Here is a 23,551-nt window from a genome sequence, read left to right as displayed (position 1 = left end):
ACATTTTTAGTAACTTCAGAACATCTCAAATGCATTATCATTCAGACCAAGTCCCAATTTAAAAATACAATTTGAAAACAGACCGTGCCAAGGTTACTCGATTTGTGCATATGGAAGCACTAACACACATTTTGGCACAATGTCAACTGCTATTGGGACTTAACAGCTGCACAAGTACGTTTTGTTTTGGGTGCAGTTAATAAAGGTCCCCTTAGCACTGCAGACGCTCAGCATCATGACTGGACAGCTGAACTGCACTTTATATTGCACATTATTTAACCAAAGTCCACAGCACAAACCTGTTGCTATCCTGGTCTGATGCCTTACTAGGTTTCCGAACTACAAAAGGTCGACATGTGACCTAGTTCAGATTTCTGGGTCATCGGGTCCAGTTCCTAGAAGGAAGCAATGGAGATTGGGATGTAGATTACAGAGCTGGGGGGCAAGCAGTTAAATCCCCCGAGAGGAGGGACTCTGCATTGACAGAATCAGACGGAAAGTCAGGATCACGTTAATAATCCTCTGCACCTAGACCTATGTAAAAGCCTGTGCGTGGCCTCGAATTTTAATGAAAAATAAACACAATTTAGGCTAGTAGGATGTTGCCTTTGATATTTTGGAAGCTAAATCTTTGATAAGCTGGGAGGGTGGCCAGCAACCACTTCTACTCAGTCTGCCGGATGAATGGAAGGTGAAAGATTCCACTCCAATCGTTAGAAAGATGTTCTGAGATGGCCCACCAACATACCACCCAGCAATTAAATGTCAACAATGAAGACCTCCACTCTGGAGCTGGAAACAGGCTGGTAATTGATATTTTATTTCTATCACGCTCGTACACAAGTGTTTCAGAGCACAACAAGGCAAGGGAGGGGAACAGGGTTGAACAAAACAGCAATCTTACTAGGCCCAGTGACATTGAGAACGCGCAAGTGCATGGGAGAGGTGAAAGGTGAAAAGTGCATGTAAGGGGGGGAGAAGTGGAAAGTGCGAAGCAGAGGAGAAACAGATAAATAATAATAAATACATAAATAATAAAGGCAACAAACAGTGGTAGTGCAGCCAGCAATTTACAAGTGCTGGGTTTAAGGCAGCAGACAGGGTAGGTCTGATAAGTGCAGGAAGAAAACGGGGGTGCTGTATAGGTACAGATACAGACCCCAGTGCAAGGGGTGGCCCCGAGGCAGTGCGGGTCGGTGGCCAGGTGCACAGTGCCAAGAGAGAACAGATCAACAGGGGAGAGGGGGAGCAAAGGCAGAAGAATAGAGGAACTTCTTGAGGTGCTTCCGGAACCGGAGATGGTTCTGCTTAAATTTTAGGGTGGCAGGGAGGCTGTTCCAGGGGGAGGCCCCAGCCGAAGACGGAGATCTACCCCCAGCTCGTTTCTTTTAAAAAACAACTGACCGCGGGGGAGTTAGAGGTAGAGGAGTGAAGAGCTCGAGAGGGGAGGTATTTGCAGAGGGATAGCTGAAGGTATTTTGGACCCATGCCCTAGAAAGCCTTGTGGACAATGCAGAGGGTTTTGAATTTAATCCTTGCATCCAGTGGGAGCCAATGGAGAGATTTCAGAGCTGGAGAGATACAATCCCAGGGCTTGAGGCCAAGGACAAGTCTTGCAGTCCTGGTCTGGATTAGTTGCAGAGGGCGTAGAGTAGAGGCGGGTAGATTTAGAAAGAGGCTGTTCCAATAGTCCAACCTAGAGAGAACCAGAGCTTGCGATACTATGAACTTCTGGGGGAAGCAGAGGAAAGGCAGAGTACCTCTGAGGAGGTGCAGTAGGAAGTTTGACTTTTTACAGACCTTGGAGATGTGGGCGGAGAAGGAAAGGGTGGAATCAAAGATGACCCAGAGGTTCTTAGCCTCGTAGTTGGGCGTAGGAGGAGGGCCAAGGGAAGCCGGCCAGAGAGTGAGGGGGAAAGGATGGTGAAGGTGTGCCGATGAGGAGGATCTCAGTCTTGCTGGCATTCAGACAAAGATCATTGGCGGCACACCAATTTTGAATGGCAGTTAGGCAATCAGAGATGGGAGAGAAGGTAGCCGAGGGCAGCCTGAAAATGAGTGGTGTCTCGTCAGCGTAGCACTGGAAATTTTAGCAGAAAATGGCAATGCAGTGGGCGAGAGTTGCCAGGTATTGGTTGAAAAGCCAGGGCGAGAGGTTAGACCCCTGGGGAATACCACAGGTAGAGAGGAAGATAGATGATAGGGAGGACCCAATTTGGACCTGGGAGGGTCGATCAGAGAGGAAAGAGGTCAGCCAGGCCAGAGCCTGATCAGCGATACCCAGGTTTTCACGGAGGTGGTTGAGCAGGATGGTATGGTTTAACCGTGTCGAAGGCAGAAGAGAGATTGAGGCGGACAGAGGGAATGTTAGAGTCAAGGTTGGAGAGCAGATCTTCACGGATGTTCAGGAGAGACGTTTCCGTGCTTCTGGCAGCTCTGAAGCCAGACTGGTGGTCATGGAGACAGCCAACAGAATTGGAATGAAGGTTAAACTGAGAGATGGCCAAATTTTCCAGGAGTTTGCCTAGAAAGGGAGTAATGGAAATTGGGCGATAGTTAGCTGGACAAGAAGGATCAGCTGTGGGTTTCTTGAGAAGAGGATGCACAAGGGAGTGCTTCAGAGGGGAGGGGAAGGATCCTGAGGCAAAGGAGTGGTTGCAAAAATCAGCAAAGGCCGGAGCGAGGGTGTCAATGTGGTCCTTGATGCTTTTAGAGGAACAGGGATGAACCTGTTTTGACGAGGCTTTCATAGATCGGACTTGTCTAGTGACCTTGTGAGGGGAGAAAAGAGGAAAGGACGAGAAGGATGGTGGGGGGGTGGCTAAAGGAGGGTCAGCAAGCACAGATGGGGAGAGGAGGGGTCAGAGTGGAGAGGGTGGACAGGATGTCCTCGGTTTTTTTAATTAAGTGAGAGGCCAGGGCATTGCAAAGAGCCTGGGAGGCAACAGGAGGGGTAGAGACTGCAGCAGGGTTGGCCAGCTCCTTGCAGATTTTAAAGAGTTCGGCCGAGTTGTTAGATGCAGCAGAGACACGCGCTTCAATGTGGACTCTCTTCTTTTGAGAGATAAGAAGCCCCTCTTACAAAGGACCAAGGCTCAGTTTCTTGCAATGTCCATTATGGCAGGCACATGTTCCAATGTCCATTAACGCCAACACATGTTGCAATGTCCATTGACACCCACACATGTTACAATGTCCATTAAAGCCCACACATGTTACAATGTCCATTAAAGCCCACACATGTTTGACTTTCTACTGAGGAACATTCTGTGCTAAGTTCCTGAGGTTAGAAAGGGATGCAATTTTAATGCAAGGCTGGGCAAAACACCAGATTAATTCATTGTGATCGTCATTTGTCAAAATGTAGGTGCTGTCACAGAATGAGAGTGGCCGAGGAGCTGACAAAACAAAACCCTACTGCACGATTATCTTTGAGCAAATCAAGAGCCTGCCCAATCAAAAGTAACTCTTGGGCCCCAAACATCATGCTGGTCCAGTCTCCTTCCTTCTCCCATGTCCACTCCTTATGCTGACGACTTCTTTAAGCGCAAACTGGCAGATGCCCTTGAGGACATGACAATCTGGCGAATTGAGGAAATCTCAGCTTCACTCTAAAGTCCAGTTTGGAAAACAAGCTACAACCACAACCTTCAGTTGGACATGCCACCAGCCCCTGCTATGATCGAGATGAAGATGCCACCCTGTACCAAGAGAGAAGGCTGAGGAGTAATTGGATTTCTCTGCAGACTCGGTGTGAAAACGCACTGCCTGATCAATGGGACTGGCGTTAAAAGATCAGATATTACTTGCAGTACGACTTTAGCTTCCGAAGCAGATTTGACCCGGACAGTTCCCTGAAATCCCCAACAATGTACACCCAGTACAGACTAGCCACCATCTTTGCACAGAACTGAAGTATAAGCGGATCCCATGCACTGAGCCGGCAGGCGCAGTAGGTCTGCGTGCTTCATAATTCCTCAGATGGCTGGGGCATCTTCCAGGTGTTGAATTTAAGGAAAGACATCTCTGGTACAACAAATACCCACTCACAGACACAAAAAGCACAAACCTCGCAAGTTCTATGCTCCTTATATTTCTAACGGGGGTACCACACAGTTATACTCTCATATTGTATGTGTTATGCGGTCACAGCACACAGATCCCCAGCTTTTGGTAATTTAGACACTTTTTCCACGATATGATATATGACAGTTATAGCGTGCCTATACACAAGTGTTTCACATGCTCGACCCATGTCAATGGAGGCCCCTCTTGGGTGCACGACCCTATTGCAGTAAGGAGCATATGTCGGTGTGTAAAGGGTGCCACACCAATACATTAAAGTTATTTGATAACCCTGTTAAGCAATTAAAAGCTTATACCCTGAATTGTTAGCCTTAAAGGGATTACATGAAAGAAGGTAGCCAGATGGCAGCTTGTGAAAAAAATAGGATATTTTCAAGCGCGCTCCCATCTGTACAAAGCCTCATTTGCAGGTCTCTAAAGTGAAGCTCACTTACTCCCTTTGTCCAGTGAGCCTAATCTCTCTCTCAGTTAAAATATCCACCACAGCCCCGCCCCCTTCCCACCGTTTCTCTGCTAGATCTCAAACAGCCATTTGGATGAGGGTCTGCAAGAAGTGGGATGAGCGAGAAGACGTTCATCTAATTCTTTGGCCAGTTTTGTTTTTGTTTTCTCACTTTTACTGTTGGGATAAAAATTGATATCTTGGTCAGGCCCTGCAGCCCACAAGTCTAAGAATCGCTCGCATTTAGCCACTTACCTAAAATCTCAGCATGAGCAATGGAATTCACTGAAGTATTGATAACTCGCCCAATAAACCCCAAGATGTGCATCTCGCAAAGGCTACCCATTTTATAAATTACGAGGGCTCTTGCAGCAGAGAGACCCTGTGTCAATCAGCTTCTCTGTGATGTAGAAAGAGTGCTTCATGGTGAAAAGCCTGTCATAGTGGAAGCCATTTTGTAGTAGCCCGTGTAAACTGGAAAGTGTTTTTGAATTTTGCTTTAAAAAAAGTCTCGTTTAGGTGGATGTCACCGTTTTGCCCCTGGAGTGAATTATGTTGGCTGATGACAGCCTGAATGGCCAAGGGACTTACTGAAACTTTAACTTCGGCTACCCTGGCCGCAGTTCTGGCCCCCCGTTGGAGGCCTAGGTTAAGAGTTTATACCTCCCATTGGAAGCTATTTGAAATGGTACTACGTCCATAACAACAAAGCTAATAAGCTGTTGGTAAATAAGCTAGCCAAAGCGAAGTCCAGAAATTCCATCCTGGGCCTCCGCGACCTGCAAGGGGTGACTCAATTCGCAGAGCGGGAGAAGTTACACCTAGCGGTAGCCCACCTAACGGAGATAATGACAGCAGTCCCGAGGGACCAAGACGAACAACAGCCCTACATCCGAAAGGCAACGCTTCCTCCCCTCACGCCCGCGGACGGGGAAGGACTCGAAAGTCCCATAACAAGCGAGGAAGTCGAGGAAGCCATAAAAAGCCTGCAATCCAGAGCCACAGGCACAGACAGGTTCTCCACCCGATTCTACAAGCTATCCCCCCCCGAACTGGTGGCCCCATTAACTCGTCTTTTCAACTCGTTTGCCGTCACTGGAGTTCACCCTGACGATGCAGGAGTCCATTACAATCCTCATCCGCAACCCCGGAAAAGAACCCAAGGATAATAGTTCGTATAGACCCATCTCATTACTAAATCTGGACGCCAACATATACTCCAAGATCCTGGCCAACCGCCTAGCGCCTATCCTCGCCGGCATTATAGACCCAGACCAGACCGGGTTTATAACCCACAGGTCAACAAAGGACAACATCCGGAGGGCACTAGACCTTATAGAGGTTGCCAATCTGGACGCACAACAACTTGCCCTGCTGGCCCTCGACGCAACCAAAGCCTTCGACAAAGTGGACTGGATTTACTTACGCCTCGTTCGAGGCCTTCAATTTTGGCCTGACTTTCCAGAGAATGACTCTGGCTAATTATCAAACCCCCAAGACTCGGTTGCGAGTCAACAGCCACTTATCGGACCCGATCCCTCTCACATGCGGTACGAGGCAAGGGTGCCCTCTGCCCCCCCTACTCTTCGCCCTGGCCATGGAACCCCTCACCCAATGCATCCGCCGAAGCCCACAGATTAGAGGCCCTCAGATAGGCCACACCCAACACAAGATTGCTCTCTATGCAGATGATGTCCTCTTGACCATCACTGACATTTAAGCTTCCATGAAGGCAGCCCTAGCTGAAATTCATAACGACGGGTGGGTAGCAGGCTTCGCCATCAACTTTGGAAAGTCGGTGGCCCTATGGGTGAGGCTGGGCCCAGGTGAATTGGAATCCCTAGAGAAGCAAAGCCCAATCCAATGGAGTGCTACATCCATACCATACATGGGGGTCCACATCCCCGCCCAACCAGCAAAAGTATATCAGACAAATTTCCACCTCCTCTTCGCAGAATTGGAAAGGGACCTTAACCGCTGGCAATCGCAGGAGATCTCCCTTAAAGGCCGCATCACAGCATGAAAGATGAAGCTTCTCCACGGGTTCCTTTACGCCTGCTCTCTCTCCCCGCCTCAATCCAGCTTCCCCCTCTGCAGCAGCTTCAACTGAAAATGATTGACTTTATCTGGAAAGGCAGGAAAGCACGTATCCCCCGTAGAACCATGATGACCAGTGCGAAACTGGGAGGACTGGGGGTTCCAGACCTCATCAAATACCAAATTGCGGCGCAGCTGGCCCACTTCCAAGCATGGGGAATCGCTTCGGAGCGCCCAAAGTGGGTGGAGATTCAACATTCCAGTCTTCCTCTCCCCCCATCCGCTTCCTCCCTTTCATCCCCCCCTGCGCTGCACCGAACCTGGCCAGACGTACTGACTTCAACAAAACAATCATTGAGGGACTGGGACTGCAGACACAAAGGTATCCCAGGGGACTTGAGCACATTTTCTCCAATCTTTTTTAAACCAGCGTTCTCCCCATGCACCTGCCCAAGGAACTTTAGAACCTGGGTAGCAGGGGGCCTTGAATCACTGGGGCAGCTCTTTGTGGAGGGCACCCCCTGCACTTTCGAACAATGCAAAGCAGCCTTTCAACTCGCTGAAACGGACAGGTTTTCCTACGCACAAATGAGGCACTGGTGCTCCCACCCCCAAATCCGAGCGGCAGCAACTCGAGCCCCCGCACCCCTGGAACTCACAATAAATGACCTGCCAGCCCGGGGGAAGATTTCGGCCCTCTATAAACTATTGCAGGAGGACCCTTTCCTCAAAAAGCCCTCGTACATGGCCCAATGGGAGGTGGACCTAGGTCACGATATAGAGGACCATACCTAGACGGACATTTGGACGAGAACGCGTATGGCCTCCCTCTGCATCACTAATCGGGAATGCGCCCACAAACTGTTGCACTGGTACTCGCCCCCCTCCGCGCCTCCACCACTTCCAGCCGGCGCTGGATCCACACTGCTGGCATCTCTGCGGCCTCCCAGGATCCTACTTCCACATGTGGTGGACATGCCCAAAGATAAAGGTGTTCTGGTCCCACTGCCTCACCGCAATAAAGGATATCACCCAGGTGATGATTCCGCTGGCCCCCGAACAGGTTCTTCTGGGGATCCTGACCTCAGACTCCTACCCAAGGTCAGGACAGATGGCAGCACTGATAAGCCAACTTCTGCTGGCTGCCAAAATCACGGTGGCCCTCTGGTGGATCAAAATCTGGGATATCCTAATCGCCGAAAAGGTCACAGCCGCCAAAACGGGCCTCCTCCATCGCTTTATAAACATTTGGGCCCGCTGTTAGAATATGATCAGAACTATCCGGCTCTGACCTACAAGCCACGCTTGATCACGAGAGCCCTTCACGTCACCAGCGAACTGCCAGTGCCTGATCCGGCCCATTGAGACTGGAACAGAGGCCCACCTTGGGATAATGGGGGAGGGGGGGGGAATGATGCCAATCTGTATTCTTAAGGGGCTGCAAACAAATGTTGATATATATGCTCTCCTGTGTGTTATATAAATAAACGGAGTTAAAAAAAAAAAAGAAAAAGTCTTGTTTCCATGCTGCTTTGTACATAGATGGTTTTCCTCTTTTGTACTGGAATGTACTGGTACATTGATTGTTTGTGTCCAGTTTTGGAAATTGCCTTTATTGCTGCCAATGTAGTAGCTGTGTGATCGGGGGCGTTGCTAGGGGGGGGCTAAGGGGGCTATTGTAAGTGACTCCAATCAAGCAATCCCACTGAGTCAGTGCCTTGTCTGGGAAGCCCAAGGGAAGCCCTTATTTATATATTTTTATGGCAAGTTATAATCTGGATGATGAACCCTTTTATAAACTCCCCTCTCTTAGAATCCCCCTTGTCCCCACTGAGCCAAGAAGTAGGCTTGTTTTGCAAATTTAAAAGGTTTATTTGAAAAAATGAAACAATATATATATATCACACTTCTATAAATAAATTGATAATGGATGTGAATATGAGCAGTAATCAGCAATAGGTAATCCTACAGTAGCACAGTTCTTGGTTACTTATGAATAAGAAAAGAAAAATAAGGTGGTAGAGAATGTCTTTATGGCTTCAAGGACAATGCAATGATGAATGAAATGCAGTACAGAAAATAACTGGATATGATTTTAGCAAAAGATAATATAATCACTTTTTCTCTGGTAATTCACCCCCCTCCTATGCAATGTAAGAAATGGAAGGAGAGCACACAGTCTTCAAGAATCCCAACAAAATGCAATACGAAACGCAGTTCCCCCCTAGCAAGCTTAGAGAAAAACAGGTATGATTTTAAAACACAGGCCCAAAATGCTTTGAATGTGATGACAATGAAGTAAGAAATGTGCTAAAAAGGCTTTTAATTCCCTCTAGAGGTTCAGGGTGGGTGATATCTAGTTTATATTAGTTCAGGCTCACTTTAGCAATGCTCTATGAGTAATTAGCAGGTTAAAAACGAATTTCAAGGATGAAAGCAAAGGCAAATATTTTCACACGTGGCTGGAATGATTGCAAATGTCAAATCGCGGCAAATTAGTCGAGCGCGTTGAGCATAATTACAGAGGCACTATAAGGAGTAGGAAGTCGGTTCTAGGTTCGTTGGAAAGCTTAGATGCTAAGCTTTAAAATGACAGTTAAACTTCGTTCCTAGGAACGGTTCCAGAGATACGGACGATTTTGTGAAGGTAGTTTTTCAGATTTAAAATTTAAAAGTTCAAAATGGCAGATGACAGTTTTCAGCTTTAAAAAGGACAGAATGACACACATGATTCCTATGAGGTAGTTCTAAATAGGTTAAAATAGTTTTAATTAGATTATTTTACACTAAGAGATTGGTTTTGGAACAGTGCTAGCTGGGTACTCACACTAGATTTTGGACAGGAATGGGCCTCGTCACGGATCTGGTCAACTGGTTGAACGGGACTTCTGGTGGTTCTGCTCACAGTGTCTGGTCTCTGGTTCTCTCTGGTTCCGGATACAGCACTGCTTTCTGGATACTGCTACAGGTTCTTGCAAAAAGTTCTTGGCAAAGAATTCAAACAGCTCGCCTGGCTGTTGAATAGTTTGGTTGGTTTTGAGGCCTGCTGAAGAGGATTCAGCTTGTGGATTCAGGCCTCTGCTACAAATTCTCGAGTTAATTTCTGGTCTCTGGAGATTGATGGATTTGAAGTCTGGATCTCTGAATGTGAAGTCTGGATCTCTCGATGTGAAGTCTGAAGTCTCCCGGCAAAGCGTCCCGCAAGAAATTGGAAAGTGAATGTCTCTACCTGGGTTTCAATGTTCCTTTTATGTGTTTTGAAAATGGGTGTGTGACTGGGCCTAGCTAAGCCTGCCCCTCTCACTTATCATTGGCCAGTTCCTCCTCTCTCCCTTGATTGGGGGAAAGAAATGGAGTGTCAGAGTGATGCTGTAGGTTTTATGGTCAGAGGAACCTCCCCTTGTCAAATTGCACACAAATCTATTTCTGACCCAAACACATATTTATCTATGTACCATTTTTCTAATATTATAGGTCCAGTTAACATATTTTCTGTAGCACCAAACCATCCGATCCCTGTCTTTGTACGATGTTGTGTCCACTGATGACAGAATTCTCCCAGATAACGACCTCTAAACCTTTCCAGATTTTACACAAATGTGCACCAGGCATATGGGTTACAGATGATAAAGTGTCAGATTCTTAACATGCATACATTTGGAGTAACAACCTTTTTTCCGCTACTATCCCCAAGAACATCCCACAGGGTCCTAACACCTCTTAAAATGTGCACAGAAAAATCACAAAAATGATGACGTTATTTATATAATTCTGACAAGTCCGCACTGTGAATTATCCATCTTTTTAAAATCATGCTCTGGCCCCAAAGGGGTGTGGTTTTCCAAAACACATAGTGGAATTTCTGGTTTATCCACTTCCCCCAAGCTCAGCTGGCTCTCACAGGCACTGCCCCTCCCAGTTTCTCCCAAGAGGAAGCCATTTTACGACCCCCCCCAATATAATATTTGCCTGAGCCCAGGACAGGGCTTTGTTCAACTTCCTGCAGTCTGCAGGTACCCCTCCCTTAATTCAATCAGAGAGGTGTGATCTCCTTTTGGTGGGGGCAGCAGGATGCAGCCAGGCCTGGGAAGAGTTGTTGAGCCAGTTCAACTCCTGTCGGGGGTAGTTGTGATGCTGGAAATGCATCTGAGGGACAGGGCCTCTGAATCCTTGTCCTTTTCTATTTTTACCGTGTGTTCTGTTATGTTTTCTGCCCCGGAGTCCATGTGGGACTCCTGGCAGTGCAGCTCTCTTTTGGTTTGGTGAACAGACCCATGGGATACCCTTATGGCACCCATGGGTAGGGGTACAACCCTGTGCCCCTAGTGTATGTTTTTGGGCACCTGTGGGTGACCCCAGAGCAGGGTATGGGCTGGTGGCAGCTCCATGCTGAAATTGACAGGTGCTCTGGGTGTCCTCCATTTTGGGACACACTGGCCCTGCCATTGGGATCTGTTGATTCCTGATAGGAAACAAGATGGCCCCTGTGGCCTCTTGCTTTCTATGGCCTGTTATCTTGTTTTTCCCAAAGTCCTGGGAAGCCCCGTCTCTGTCCCTTCCCCCTGACTGGCTGTTGGGTGGAAGTTCCATGTATGGTATTGTTGTGAAGGCCCAGCTAGACTGGCTGGAGCCTTCCCAGTGACTGTATGTTGTGGGTACCTCCTGTGGGTGGGACCTGGGTGAATGGAGTGTGTGACCAATACACACTTCTTGTTGTGGTTGTCTGGTTTCTGGGCTCACAAACTTGGCAGCACCGATGGTGTCCACGAGCTCATCAGCCCTGGGCAATGGGTGCGCGTCAGTCTTGGTGACGGCATTGACTCCTCGGTAGTCCACACAGAACCTCCAATCCTTGGTACCCGCCTGGGAACTTGCCTTGGGGACAAGGACCACTGGACTGGACCAGGGACTGGTTGAGGGCTCAATAACACCCAGATCCAACATCTTGGCGACCTCAGCCTGGATGTGGTTCTTGACGGTATCTGACATACGGTAGCACCTGCTTTTGACAGGTACACTGTCACCAGTGTCAATTTCGTGCTTACACCACGGTGTAAGGCCTGGCTTCAGTGAAAACAGAGAGGCATACTGTTGGAGCAAAGCCCTACAGGCCCTCTGTTGCTCTGTTGTCAAATCTGGAGAGAGATGTACTCCCTCCACTGAGCCATCCTGAGGGTTGCTATGCAGCAAGTCAGGAAGGGGCTCACTCTCATCCTCTTCTTGCCCAGAAGCTAGCAAGAGACATGAGACTTCCGCTCGCCTGTGGAAAGGCTTGAGCCTGTTGACATGGAATAGTTGAGGAGCTACCCCAGGGGCTCCCATGTCAACCAGATAGTTGACTTCGCCCATCTTGGAGATGATCCTGAAGGGTCCAGTCCACTTGTCTGCCAAAGCCCTAGGCTTGGTAGGCTCCATCACAAGGATTTCCTGTCCCGGAGTCCAATCCACTTGCGAGGCTTTAAGGTCAGGCCAGTACTTATTCAATTCCTGGCTGGCCTTGAGATTTGCTGTTGCCTGACCCATCATCTGTGTCATCCTCCGTCTGAGGCCTAACACATAGTCCCCCATTGCTTGGCGGGACCCGGAGGGGTGGCTTCCAAGCCTTCTCTGATCAAGGCGAGGGGCCCCCTTACGGGATGTCCAAAGAGTAACTCAAAGGGGCTGAAACCAACACCCTCTTGAGGTACCTCCCTGTAAGCAAACAGCAGGCATGGCAGGAGGAGATCCCATTTCCTCCTTAGGGGTTCTTCCAAAGCCCCTAGCATGCCCTTGAGAGTTTTATTAAATCTCTCAACCAGACCATTGGTCTGGGGGTGGTAAGAGGTGGAGAACTTGTAGGTTACCCCGCACTCTTTCCACATGGTTTTCATGTAACTCGACATGAAGTTGGATCCTCTGTCAGAGACAACCTCCTTGGGGAATCCAACACGGGTGAAAATGCCCAGGAGAGCCCGGGCAACCACCTTGGCCGTAACCGTCCGAAGGGGTATCGCCTCAGGGTACCTGGTGGCATGATCTACCAAGACCAGGATGAACCGATGTCCACCTGAAGTGGGAGGGTCAAGGGGACCGACGATGTCAATGCCCACCCTCTCAAATGGGGTGCCAACCACTGGCAACGGCTGCAGTGGGGCAATGACACTGCCTCCAGTCTTGCCAGACAACTGACAAGTTGGGCAGGTCCTGCAGTGGGACTCCACCTCTACTCCCATCCGTGGCCAGTAGAAATGGGCAGAGAGCCTCTGCTTAGTCTTCTTGGTCCCAAGATGACCAGCCAAGGGCACCTCATGCGCCAACTGCAGTAGGAAGGGCCTGTAAACCTGGGGTACCACCAACCTCTTGCGGGCACCAGGTTCAGGCTTAGTGGGCTCACTAACAAGGAGCTCACCCTCCCAATAAATCCGGAAATTCCTAGGCACCTCTCCTTGTGCCTGGGCCAGGGCCTGTTTCCTCAGTCCCTCGAGAGAGTGGCACTCTCTCTGTCCCTTACAGAAGTCTGCCCGGGAGGGTCCCCCTTCAGCTAACAAGCTTTGAAGGTCGGGATGATCCTCCGGGTTGAGAACCTCTCCCACAGGAGAGTCTTCTGCCTCTTCTCCCAAAGGAGTTGAGTTGGGGTTTTCCACTGGACCCAGCCCGTCCGGAGCATGGATCCCAATGGGTGCAGCAGGAAGAGAAGGTGCTCCCTCTACAGAGGTGGCCTTCTTGGTCTTCCTCCTTCTTGCCTTAGGCCTCGCCTTTGGCTCGGGTATCTGACCCACAGCCAGACCCGGTGTCACCTGTGACCTAGTGACCGCAGCAGCAGTCATGGGAAGACCATCCGAGATCAACCCCAACTCTACTAGATCATTCCCTAACAAAATGTTAGCAGGGACATTGTCCTGAACCAGGAGAGGAAGCTTCGCTGTCTTGTCGCCAATCATGAGTGTGACTAAGGCTACAGGTGATAATTTGGGAGGCCCACCAGCTAACCTGGTGGTTTGCAGAGGAGCACCTTCATAGTCCTCTGGCCTGAGCAGGGTCCTGTCCACCACTGTCATGCTTGCCCCAGTGTCTCTCAAACCAGTAGAAGGCTGGCCATTCAAGAGGACACTTCTCAAAAACCTACGGGTGTTCTGTGGGATAGTCGCCAGTACTTCCGCGTACTGGTCCCAGGCCCCAAGGGACACTAAGGAAATCTCCACCGGAGCACCAAATGTGATCCCGGCAGAGGAGGGGAGGACAGTGGCCTACACCTCAGACACGGGGTAAGGGTAGGTCAGGCTGACAGCCTGTACTCCAAGTGCCTTACCTTTACACTTGGGGTCACCCCTTTTGTGATCCAGAGCTCCACAGTCCCAACAAGCGCCAGGAGTGCGGGGTACGGTACTGGAACCACTGGGAGCCTGCTTTGCAGCAGGTGGACCACTACTCTTATTCCCACACCCAGATGACTTATCCCCACTAGATTTTTGGGTCTTAGGAGAGGAAGGTTTTGGTTTACCCGACTGTGACTGCTTGGGGGACTCCTCAGCTTTCTGAGAGGCCCCCTTCTCTTTATCCTTGTCCTTCCCACTGGAGTCCTTAGGGGACACCCGGTGGGAGACCCACTTGTCAGCCAACCTAGCCAGCTTAAAGGGGTCCAAAATGTTCTGGTCAGCCACATACTGACGCAGCTCTGGTGAACAGGCTTCAGAGAAATGCTCAAAAAACAAGAGGTGGGACAATTCAACAAAAGTCTTAACCTTGTATCCATCGATCCACCCCATCATGTTCATGTGCGCAGCACTCACCCAGTCAACCCAAGACATATTCTCCTTTTTCTTAAAATCCCTGAACCTTCTAAGGTATTGGGTAGGTGTCTTGCCGAACTTGGCAATCAAAGCAGACTTCATACACTCGTACTGACCCCTTTCTTCCACACTCAGCTTCAGAATACAGTCATACCCAGTTTGAGGCACTCTGCTTAACAAACACTTCGCCCAATCTCTTTTATCCACATCATGAATTTCACAAGCCATTTCAAACGCTTCAATCCATTGGAGGATATCCGAACCCTCCACAAATACACCAACCAAATCTTTCATAAACTTGGTGGCTGGGGACCTGACACTCACTGGTTCTAGCTGAAGTCTCCACTCTAGCTTTCTCTTGCTGGATCCTCTGACATTCAGTGTCCTGGCTCTTGAGTTCAAGGTCCTTATTTTTGAGTTCAAGATCCCTATTCTTGAGCTCCACTTGTTGAGCCAACTCCTCTTTCTTAAGCTCAGCATCTATTTCCAACTTGCGGTATTCAAAGGCCAATTTCATCCTTAATAACTCAAGCTCTAAGGAATTGCTGGAGTTTGGAACAGAGGCAGCAGGAATGGCGGCATTCCCAGAAACAGATTCAGCAGAAATCCCAGGGGCAGAGTCCTCATTGGTTGCATTCCCCCCCTCATCAAGAGTTTCACTATCAGTCTGGTAGTCACCAGGGCAGCTATCAGCTCAGCCCTAGACTTATCCACAAAGTCTAACTCCCTAGCTTCACAAGCACTCTGGAGAGCCTCCAAGCTCATCCGAGTTAATTTGCCATTCGCAATAGACTCCATTGTTTGTAATGCAGTTACCTTGTACACAACTAAACCTTAATTCAATAAAGGGCAAATATCCTTTGTAAGTGGCACGGTTATACACTGATTCTTAAAACCATAAGCATCCCACCGCTTGCCACCAGTGTGAGAGAACGGGCCTCAACGACCGGTGGGGGGTGTCTGTACTCCCACTCCCTATATGGTGGAGGAGAGGCACAGGAGACCCCAGCCAAGATTCTCTATTCGGTAGCAATGGTCGAGCAATCAAGGCCTAGCTTCTCAGGAGGTGATGCAGGCTGGTTCTTAAGTACAGTGTACCCCCAAGCCCCCACAAAGGAATATCCACACTCTGTATTGGTTAGAACACAGTCTTTATATAATCAATAGTTAAGGTTATGTACATTCATCATGATAACTCACTTTGTACTCCGGCAAAATCTACAATGACAAATATTTACAATCCTAAAGTGGTACCACCCTAGGTCTCATTGAAGTGCATGAACAATACTGTACAATGTCACACAGACCAATAGAGTGAAACCAGCAATAGAGAGAGGAGAGAAAATAAGATGGTTGAGCAATAGGCAGAATACTGACCCCTACCACTAGGCACAGTTCTGTGTGGAGATCCCCCCACCTGGGCAACCTGTAAAGAAAGATATAGCACAAGCCCAGTCCATATATTGCTCTGCAAGTCTTATTTTCTCCTATAATGTTTTTACCCCCCCAATGTACCTGGTGGAGTCGAGTTCCTCGAAAAGGCGTCGACAAACGTCGAGGGACTCGCTGTTCGGCGACGGGGAATCGACGGCCCTTCTTGAATGCCTTCCCTTTCAAGCGGGAGGCACGGGGCGTCGAACGTCCGTCGACAAACGAGGTAGAACGATGTCGAAGAGGCGGCAGCTTCGTCCGAGCGGTGCTCGTCGGCGTCCTGCAAGGCGGAGGTGTGCGGGGCACCTCGATGACAATAGTTCTGGACCACAAAGATTGTAGAGACGGGAGCCCAGCAAGGGCGTCGAGTCGTCCGAGTATTTGAGGTCGTCGGGTGGCGGGAAACCCACCGGCAGGTTTCTCCTCGGCGCGTTGGTCGTCCTCGACTTTCTCCGGCAGGATAAGCGGTCGACGATGCGGTCGAGAGAGTCCTTCGATTGAATGTTCTTAGGCAAAGGAGCGGACGGCTCCGGTCGTCGGCGGCACGACGTCAAGTGGTTCCCACGGCTGGGCAACACAACTTCGACGGGCCTCCAGCGGTTCCACAAACCTGCGAACCCTGGTCGACGGCAATGGACTTCGACGGCGTCGATATCCGGGTGCTTCACTTCGATCTCCTCGGCGGTCCCGTCTCGGGTCGACAGCCTTTCGAGGATCTGTCTTCCAGGGCGCTTCGGCGAAGATGGAGCGGTGCTCGATGGTCCCTCGGAGCATGGGAAGAGGGCGCCTTACCAGGTCCTCTCTCGGGTCAGCCCTCGACGAATTCGACAGCCTTCGGATCGGTCGAAGCAAATGCCACAGCAAGTCTTCTTCTTCCAGCTGGACGTCGAGGATCAGCAGTTCCAGTTACTCGTAGAGTGGAGACTCGGCTCCCTGGCTGCTTCAGGAGCACAATGGTCGCTTCTCAACCAAAGGTCCCTTCTGAACACTTTTCCAGTGGTGAGAGGTCCCCAGATATACTATCCTCTCTCTCATCCACGCTGCTGGCACACACTCAGCAGCCAATCATACTGCAGGGCATTCATGCAGTCAGTCAGCCAATCAGGCACACAGTGCATTCAGGCCACACTCCTCCCTTCCAGACACTCACAACAGGGAATGTGGATTGGGACAAGTACCCAGGCATTCAACACTACACACTGCATTCAGGCCAGTTTTGGGCAGGGCTGTCTCAGTCTTTGTCTCTCATGCCAGAAACCAGACAACCACAACAAGAAGTGTATATTGGTCACACACTCCATTCACCCAGGTCCCACCCACAGGAGGTACCCACAACATACAGTCACTGGGAAGGCTCCAGCCAGTCTAGCTGGGCCTTCACAACAATACCATACATGGAACTTCCACCCAAAAGCCAGTCAGGGGGAAGGGACAGAGACAGGGCTTCCCAGGACTTTGGGAAAAACAAGATAACAGGCCATAGAAAGCAAGAGGCCACAGGGGCCATCTTGTTTCCTATCAGGAATCAACAGATCCCAATGGCAGGGCCAGGGTGTCCCAAAATGGAGGACACCCAGAGCACCTGTCAATTTCAGCATGGAGCTGCCACCAGCCCATACCCTGCTCTGGGGTCACCCACAGGTGCCCAAAAACATACACTAGGGGCACAGGGTTGTACCCCTACCCATGGGTGCCATAAGGGTATCCCATGGGTCTGTTCACCAAACCAAAAGAGAGCTGCACTGCCAGGAGTCCCACATGGACTCCGGGGCAGAAAACATAACAGAACACACGGTAAAAACAGAAAAGGACAAGGATTCAGAGGCCCTGTCCCTCAGATGCATTTCCAGCATCACAGTAGTTGTCAGGCAGAATTCAATTTCTTTAAGCCAAGCTTCAGCTAAATGTCCCGTTTGTTCCCAGTTTAAATCAAACTTACAATTTTTACACATGCAGCTAGAATGCTGATTCTAAGTTCAAAACCATGACATTTAACAGTTGCAAACTATGTGACACTCAAAAGTAAGTTACTCATTTAATTTAAACATTTCGATTTTAGTCCAATTTCTCTTAAGCTGCTGACATCCCCAGCTATTTTTTTTATATATACATTAAATAGTTACTTCCTTCAAGTCATTTCAGAATATAGTTTTACATTGTATCCACCTCTTAGCAAGTCTTTCCTTGGCCTGGTTTGGGTTCATTTGTTCAGTTTTACACAAAAGTCTGGTGGTTTTAAAACGCCGGCTTTCTGATAGTGGTGAGCACCGGTACTGCATCCATTTTTGACATTAAGAAAATGAATTCCCCACAGTTCTGGGTTGCTTTTGGCAATCAGCATTGCCATTCCCAATGGTTTCAGGCTACTGTGTGTAGCCCAATGGTGGTTTTAGGCAGTGCCCTCCTGTGCTCACAACATAGGCAAAAATGGGTGGCAGCCTATTCTTCAGGTTTTCCCTGTGCACTCTCTGGGGAGTTCTGGCCATCATGATGTTTTCAATGCCAGTAATGCACAGTTTTACGGTAGGGCTTGGATGCATGGGTAAAAACATCCCACACTATAGCCCCTGATCTTTTGGTTGTAGCCCCTGATAGAATCTCAGAAGCTACAGCCAAAAGGCTAGCTAGCCCCCCAACCCTAACCGTTCCGACATCTGCTTAGCCCCAGGTCTTTTCCAGACCTAGCAACTCCCCTGTGTGTGATGCAGAGATTGGCGTTTATTGACCCTGGCATTTTAACGAGTATTTTCACAGCGGCCATTTTGGAATGGCAAGACACGCCCCACAACCTTCTCATTTACGTCTGTGTGGCAGCTCCATGGTTATGTTTTTAGTGTCTCCCTTCTGCGTGTCACATTTCAGCCGCAATATATGACAATACAATGAAATGACCCTTGCATTATATCATTAAACTGTGTATGAAATGCAGCAATATAAGTATAATTTACAGTGCAGAATATTTTTTTAAACTAGTTATGGCATAAAAACTGCATAATAGAATCGGATAAATGTGGCATTAAATATACTGTTTTACTACTCTTACCCACCCAAAGTCAACTTTTCAAACCTTTTAAGGCCTTTCCCAGCACATCACCCAAAGACTACCGCTGTTGCTTGCCCGGATACAAACACCTTCCAATGCTTCTCACCACCTTGAAGCCTATCCTGATTCAAGGCCCAAACTATCCCCACCCGAGGACCTTCCCATGCCAAAATCCATCTTTGCTTTCATGACCATCCCTTTCCCTAGTCCAACCAACGAGCCTCACTAGCGTCATAACTAGGGATCCACTTAAAATGCAATTCCATCTACAACTTTCCAAAAAAATCCATATTAAAAGTCAACTTCAGGTTCTGTGACTATTATTCCTCGGCTCGTGCTTTACATGACATGCAACTCATTAGTGGCTTTTTATATCTATACAATGTACAATTAGGGGTACATTATGCTATATAGAATATAATGAATACTTCTCTGCATTAAACTCCAGGAGAATATTTTCATTACAGATTAGCACCTGCAAAGGGGGAGCCAACCAATGAGGTTGCTCAGATGGCAGGCTGAATCTCACAATCTCAGCCCGTATTCCGAGCAGCCGGATGGCCGCTTCCCTGCCCCACCATCTTCCCCCATCTTCCCCTTTGGTTTGCTTCCTCTTCCTTCCCTTCTTCAAATACCTCCCAACCCCCCTGCACCACTTACCAGATTCCTTCAGCGGCGCCACAGAGCGGCCGCTCAGTGTCCTTGCCGGCCACCATGGAGGACAGGCTCTATATAGAGCACGGTCTTCCAGCTTCACAGCAGCCATCCTGGCTAAGTATTTTGTTTGAATGAACGAGACACAGCAAGGCACACTGTTCATTCAACAAAATACATTGCTGTTAGCACCCCAGGCTTCTGAATTGAAAACTGGTGCTTATTGTTACATTAGTGCTTTATAATGCTGGGGTGTGCTTGCAATGCCGGGTGGCGGTGGATCACTTTTTTTTAAAGGAGTTTGGTATTTCTTGGCACACTGTATGGAAGAAACACTTCAAAGTTATGATATTTTCATGTATGTGTATACGCTGCAGAACAATATTTCGGAACAATGTCAAAGCTAGGGTGTTCGGGAGAATGTTAATTTCTGTGCCAATTCCCTTCAACCTTAGAGACCCCCAGCTCTTTTGCTGGACTTCGGGCTTTTTAATTTTTACTTGTGTGCGAGTGGGACTTTTATCTCACTCTTTTTTCTGACTAGGATTTGTGTGTTTTTCCCCGTTTGATGGAGTCTAGTAAACTCCATAGGCATCTGCTTTTTGCATTGTGACGCACAGCACGTTTTGTGTAGTGCCACTGAGGAGTCCCTTGGACTTCTCTTAATGTTCAACTACATTTTCCTGGGTGAACTACTGTTCTCAAGAATAGTAAGATGACTCGTCTTACTTAGCTTTTCTTTTCTGGGTCCAGCACACACCACCCTATGTGGAGTGCTGGGGGGTTACATAGTAACTCCTTGATCCCACTTCTCAGGTAACATTCTGTTACACTAACTTGCATGGCTGGTGGTAGTGCTTTCTTTTTTACTACCTTCGTGCCAAGTATCTGCAGGCTGATTTCTCAGCTGCAGTACAGCACCCCAGGGAGACCATTTTCCCAAAATGGGCCGTTCTTCTTTTTTCACCATTTCTTGTCAGTTAGGTTCTTCAGGGCTTTTACTCTGTTGTTTCAATCGGGTTCGAGTCCTTTGTGTATTTTGCCTTTGGCGGGCTGCAGCTTTGAAGCCCGCCCAGGCTCCAGTGTGTCTGGAAAGGCAGGAAGTGAGGGAGGGTCCTGAAACTTCCCTGTCCTTTGTCTCTAGGTATGCCCGAATGAAACCAGCTCTGACTGACTGGCTGGCTGTCCCCAAGGACAGCCACCCTGCTGGGTGATTGACCGCCTAGGGTTGTGGATGAATGTGAACTTACTTAAAAGGCTCGGTTTTTGGGATTAGAGGCACCACTTGAGGACAACATCTGATGAAGACATGAAGGGATGCCAGCAGCACCCCCCTGGACTGCAAAGTGCCCAGTGAAGCCCTGCAGCTCTGCTGACCCTGTGTCGATTTAACTGGGAAGACCCGCAAGGGACAATTCCTCCCTTGGGCTGATGGGACCAACTAGCCTTGAGACAAGTTCATATTGGCGCAACCCCCGACTTGCTGTGACTTTCCAAGGCTGCAGAATCCCAATGCCTGGGGACCCCGGACCATTAGAGTGCAGTGTCTTCAGAAGTGCGAACCCAGCTAAAACTTTGTGGGCATCCGGAGGACCCTAGAGAAGCAGGACATTTTCATCCAGAGCCCCCTCACCAGAGTCCGGGACCGAGGGATCAATTAACTTCCAACCAGAGCTGTTCATTCTTTGGTGCAGAGAAAAAGGCACCAAAACCTAAAAGGACGCTGAATCAAGGCAACTCCATTGCTGCAGCGCCTCTCTCTCTCTCGAGTGCTGCTGCAAGAGCCAATCAGATGTCCTCCCTTTCGTCACCACAACCAAGGACCAGGAACAAGGGCCTGCTACACTGCAACAGGAAGGCATCCAGCTGGAACCAATTCTTCAGTTTACAGGTACTGGGGGGCTTGGGGTACATCTACATTTTGCCAATTGTGGTGCTTCCTAGCTTGGGGAATACTATTTTAAACCCTTTTGAGTTGGCCTCAATTCACTTGCACTTGCCTCCTAGCTAGTGCTTCTTCCAAGTGGCTCCTCTGTGATGTTCTACTGAACTACTATTTTTAAAACATTTTCTAAGAAGAGAGCATCAGAACTTTGAACTAGCCCATTGACTTTGGCTGTCCTGGCTCCCTAAAGGCCCCCCTTCTGAACCTATTGGCTTTGGCAGTGCTTGTTCCCTTACAGGTTTAATTATTAACACTATTATTGCTGGGATAAAAGACTGCCTGCATCCCTCTGGGAGAATCTAACTGTTTTTCTAATTACAAAGTATGTTCTGAACTTACATGAACTTTTCCCTCCTTAAAAAAAAACTCAATATTGTAATGGTGATCACAAATAAGTGTTATTACTGACCTCAAATGATGTCACTCAATGTGCTCGAATATGTGTAAGATAAGAAAAGTTTACTCACCTACTTTATTGTTCTTGTTGAACTGAATTCTTTTTTTTTTTAAACTTTACTGTTTTACCAGTTGAAAATTCCAAAAATAATCAAGAAATTACAACATAAAGTAACTGGAAATAACTTGTGCTCCGTTTCCCGCCCCCCCCCCTGACTCCCCGACCACCTTGTGTGCAGTTGTATTCGGATTCAGTAACTAATATCGGTTTGTCGATCTTAACCTGGGCTTAGTGTCCGAGTTATTTGTGTTAGAGAACTGGGGGCAATCCTTGTGAGGAGTCACTGTGTTCGGTGGACATCAGATAGGTGATGTATGGGTCCCAGATGTCAGGGGGCCGTGCATGTATGGGTAATAGTCTGATAAAGTTTGACTCAGTGTCCTGGCAGTAGGATATGTCCTTCAACCATTGCTCTACGGTCGGTGTGGGGCCTTTCCCCCATGACATTGCAATCCTCCTGCGTGCTAACAGCAGCAGCAACCCACCGAGCTTCCTTACGGGAGGGTGGGGGGGAAGTGTTGGGTAAGTCCCAGGAGCGTGGTTTTGGGGTTGGATTCTAAGGGGACTACTATGATTGCGGCAGTTTTTTCGAGTATTTTTTCCCAGAATTGTTAGACTGTTGGGCAGAGCCAAGCGAGATGGACAAAGTACGCCGACTGGGCGCTGCAGTGGCTGCACGTCGGGGGAACCGAGGGGTGATAGTGGTGGATTCTGGTGGGGGTGTGATATGCTTGATGGACGAATTTTAGGTGTATTAGTTTATATCTTGTGTTTAGTGATACCCTTTGGGTTTGTGCTAGGATGTAGTCCCATTCCTCATCAGGGAATGTCACCTGAAGGGATCTCTCCCATCTCACCCTGGGTGTTATCGGGTTTGGGGCGGTTTCTGTTAGCAATGACTTGTATAGTATTGATACTGGTTTACCCTCGCCTTGTGACTGGATGACTCCATGTAAGAGCTGCCATGTGGCGGGCTGTTGCGGGAATGAGGGTAGTATAGCTTGGAGGGCATGTCTGAGGCGGAAGTAGATGAATGTGTCGAGGCCGGTGGTGGCTCTGTGGTCCTTGGCCTGTTGGGGAGTGAGAAAGGTCTCTCCGATGAAGAGGTCGCCCAGGGTTGTAAGTTTTAGTTTGTCATCCCAGTTTAAGTACACTTTCTCTGTGGACAGGGGAATACCAGGGATTCATTTTATCGGTAGAACCTAGTTTGAATGTCACATTTGTGTGCACTTTTTTCCATATTGCTATGGTGGAGAGGCCCGTGTTTAATGTGTTGTGTGGTGTATGTGTCTGACCAAAGATAACTGCTCTAAGTAGGAAGGGAGATGCAAGAGCTCGCTCCAGCTGGACGTGGGGCCGTATGAAGTGTGTGGTGTACCAATGCCCCAGGAATTGAGCTTGGGCCGCCCAATAGTAGCGTTCGAAGTCGGGGAGTGCTATACCGCCTTTCTTTACCGGCTGAATTAGTGAATTATATGCTATTCTGGCTGGTTTGCCAGCCCATAAAGGTTCTAGGACTAAACTACGGAGTCGTTGGAGGTGTTCCTGTGGCACTAGAAGGGGCAGGTTCACAAAAAGATAGAGGATTTTGGTGAGTATCATCATCTTCACCAGAGACACTCGCCTCCAGAGAGTGAGTGGAAGTGATTTCCATCGATTTTCCCCTGGAGTGTTTGGAGTACTTTAC

At 48.7% G+C, this 23,551-nt stretch overlaps 1 protein-coding gene across 5 annotated transcripts in view; it reads right to left on the bottom strand.

The window, feature by feature from the left end:
* DCLK2 (doublecortin like kinase 2) overlaps nucleotides 1–23,551 on the bottom strand; it is a 780,084-nt gene that overhangs the window by 181,574 nt on the left and 574,959 nt on the right. The gene's annotated exons all lie outside the window — the stretch shown is intronic.

This window comes from Ambystoma mexicanum, chromosome 6q (assembly GCF_040938575.1).
Source record: "Ambystoma mexicanum isolate Mex_15411 chromosome 6q, UKY_AmexF1_1, whole genome shotgun sequence".
Taxonomy (NCBI): domain Eukaryota; kingdom Metazoa; phylum Chordata; class Amphibia; order Caudata; family Ambystomatidae; genus Ambystoma; species Ambystoma mexicanum.
The sequence above is the reverse complement of the archived record's forward strand: the minus strand, read 5'-3'. Positions and strand labels throughout refer to the sequence as shown.